Source organism: Phocoena sinus, unplaced genomic scaffold, assembly GCF_008692025.1.
Source record: "Phocoena sinus isolate mPhoSin1 unplaced genomic scaffold, mPhoSin1.pri scaffold_35_arrow_ctg1, whole genome shotgun sequence".
In the NCBI taxonomy this organism is placed as follows: domain Eukaryota; kingdom Metazoa; phylum Chordata; class Mammalia; order Artiodactyla; family Phocoenidae; genus Phocoena; species Phocoena sinus.
Genome location: NW_022605655.1, coordinates 24825 through 28295, shown reverse-complemented (window position 1 = coordinate 28295; position 3471 = coordinate 24825).

Here is a 3471-nt window from a genome sequence, read left to right as displayed (position 1 = left end):
CTGCTGTTGGATATTCTAGACATGTCTACCAGGTCTACTTTATTGATGGCATTATTCAGTGCTTCTATAGCCTTGCTGATTTTTGGTCTCCAACTTATGTTACTGAGAAATAACTGTTGAAGTGTCCAACTAAAATGGTAGAGTATATTTCTCATTTCACCCTGTTTTTGCATGATTTTGAAGCTTTCTTGTTAAGTGCATGCACATTTAGGATTGTCTTTTTGGCAAAATGATGCTTTTCATTATATAAGGTACCTATATATTCCTGATAATTTTCTTTGCTCTTTGAATATATATTTACTTCCAGAAAAGGGTACATATTTTCTAATGACAGCTCTTAGGCTGGGAGATAAGGTGGGGCTGAATCAATCTGATCTGTATTTCAACTGACCGAGCTTGGTTGAAGCTTTTGGTTGAGTTAGTGCAAAACTGCCTTCAGATATTTTGAGGGCAAATCAGAATGTTTCCCTCAGCAGGGCCTGGAATCTGAGCATGGAGACGTTGTAGAGATTTGCTTGTGCTCACAGCCAAGCTGCCAGCTCTCAGAGCTGTGCGAAACAACTCCTTGCCTTACAGCCTGTAGTTTAAATATTTGCTTGTAGTTTATTTTGGTTTTTCTAAATAGACAATCACATGTGCAAACAATACGATTTTTGTTTCTGCCCCAAACCCCAATTCCTTACAACTTTCTGTTCTCACATATTGGCTAGAACTGTCATTATATTGCTCAATAAAATTGATGGGCATTCTTTTTCTTAATTTAAAGGTATACATTTACTGTTTTATCATTAAATATGACATTTGTCAGTTTTTGGAACATACTCCTTGCAAAGTTAAAGGAGTTAACTTCTATCTCTAATTTAATAACATTTTAAAATAATCTATGGGTATTATAGCCCATCAAATGATTTATCTACACATACTGAGATATTCATATGGCTTCTTTCTGGTAGTGTGGTTAATTTTACAAAAAGAATTTCTAATATTAAATCTTCCAAACACCCTAATGAGTTTTAATTAGGATCAGGTTCAGGTGCACATAACAGAACCAACTCTCCTCCCAACGAAAAAAGAAAAGATGCCATGAACAAGACAGTTCATCTCTCTTTTGTGTAAAAATATGCCCAGACTTGGTGGTCTAAGGGCTGGCACAGCAGCTCCATCATTACCAGAGAGCCACATCACTCTTATCTTTCTACTGCACTCAAGCAGACAGCTTCCACCCTCAAGAGGAATTCAGGTTCTAAGATGGCTGCTGAGTCTCCAAACATCCAGCATGTTGCATATTAAAAAGAAAAGATGAAAGCACACTAGGGGGCTTTCCCCACTTGTTTTCCTTTTGAAAAACCTTCCCATTATCCCTCTCAGTAACTTCTATGTCCATTTCATTACTCAGAATTAGCAGCAGGATCACACTTAGCTACAAAAAGAATGGAGAAATGCAGCTTTTTAGCTGAGCACATCACCATTATGAAAAATACAATGATACTGCTGGTAATGAAGAAATATTGGATTCACTACTAACAGTCTACTACACTTAATAATGTCATGACTTAAAAAAATAAAAACTCTACATTACTAGATGCATTTTTGCTATAATTCCATTTAGAATTTTTAAATCTATGTTCACAAATGACTTTGTCATTTCCCCCCAAAATGTCTACTTCCTGTGAAATATTGTAAAATGTTAGAATTATCTTTCCTTTAACTTTCCTGAAAATTATCAACTATTACTGAAAGTCTCTGGAACCTCTTTCTTTTCTGGGGCTGGGGCAGAGTTAGAGGAGCTAGGTAGATTTTCAAGCCAGAAATTCAATTTTTAACTTTCCTATTGTTTTTTACTGGTTGCTGATCTACTGATTTTTGTTAAGTTTCATTTATCTGGAAAATTTTCCATTTCATTTAAAATCAGACCCAATCCATCATTATCCTTTCACACAGTATTTGATTTATGCCTTCAACATTATGCTGACATCTCTGGCTTCTACTGGGAGAGGCTGAATGTGGATTTGCATCACACAATACAGAAGCTTTAAAATCTAATTGACCCTGGATGGTAGGAAACAGAATATGTGTTTATTCTTTATTTTGTGCATATATCTTCCTTGGAACATCAATGACAAAATACATATTCAGATTTTCCAGGTTTAAGGGACAGACTGTAGCAGATATCTGAAATTCTTTCCTTATGCAAGCCTTCTCTTCCCTTCTGTAAATCATCATTCTTCACCCCAGGTCTATTAACATTGGATAATAATAATGAACTGAACACATAAGGACTTGGGATTCAGAAATCATTGACTACGTCCTTCAAGGAAGATGCAGTTTCTTTGGGTAAGAGATGGGATTCCCCACTGAAGTAAAGAGCACAAAGTAGTGGGTGTTTCAGAAATATTTGCAGTTTTGAATCCTCATATTCCTCCAAGATAGCCTAACCTAATTTTCAGATTAATGCTCATTCACATAAGGTAATTGGTGAGGCTGTGAAAAAAACTGACTTTGTAAGTAAGCAACTGGTAGAATGACTTTTCACCGTCCTGAATCTATAGCTATACATACACATTTCAGCAGCATCACTTAAAGGTATCACTTAAATGTACTGAGAGGATACAAGATAGTTCAAATTAACAGAGAAGTGAACTCGGATTAAAAAGGGACAATAACTAAAGCTATTCTGTGTAATCTATATAGAAGGAACTAATTAATACTAGCAGTAAGATGCTACCTGAGAACAAAACCTAAGTTTGATTTACTGTACTAAGGAGTCCATTAAAAATTTATATTCTGAACTATCTCAGCCAAATCCTGGCAGGGTACCTTGAATGATGATCCCATCATGACTGCATACACTGTGAATTCTCTTAAAGGAAATCAAGGTGTTCTAACCAGAGAAGGTAGAACAGATTGCAGATACACAATCACATGAAACTATATTGCACTATATTGATTATATAACTAAAGAGGTAGCTTTCAGGACCATTTACAAAGGGTACAAAATAAAAGGTTTAAAGTATGGAAATGCATTTTAATGCCATATTATTCTAGTAAGAAGTTGTATTTTTAAATAAGAATGTCTCTATGCAGAGTAGAAACCCCTGGAAAATGGTATTGTTATCTAGCTAATTTATCTATCAAATGCGGCATTCACAAGAATATGCAAAACTACACAAAACATATTTTATAGTACAGAAACGAAGATAACACCTAAATATCCCTGCAGGTCTTATGATGTCATCCTTATTGTTATCCTGTTACATTTATTTACACAGATTAAAAAATCTTTATGTTGTACTATGAACATACCTATCATTGATAGTTGAATACTTTCTCCAATTGTTTCCTAAAAGTTTGGAACATTTGGAACATAATTTCCCTTAATTTGTAAAGGAAATTATTTTTTTCCAAATGAATCAAAATAATAGTAAATAAACCTTCCTGCTGAGGCTTTACCCCATCTGAAATATTCATAGA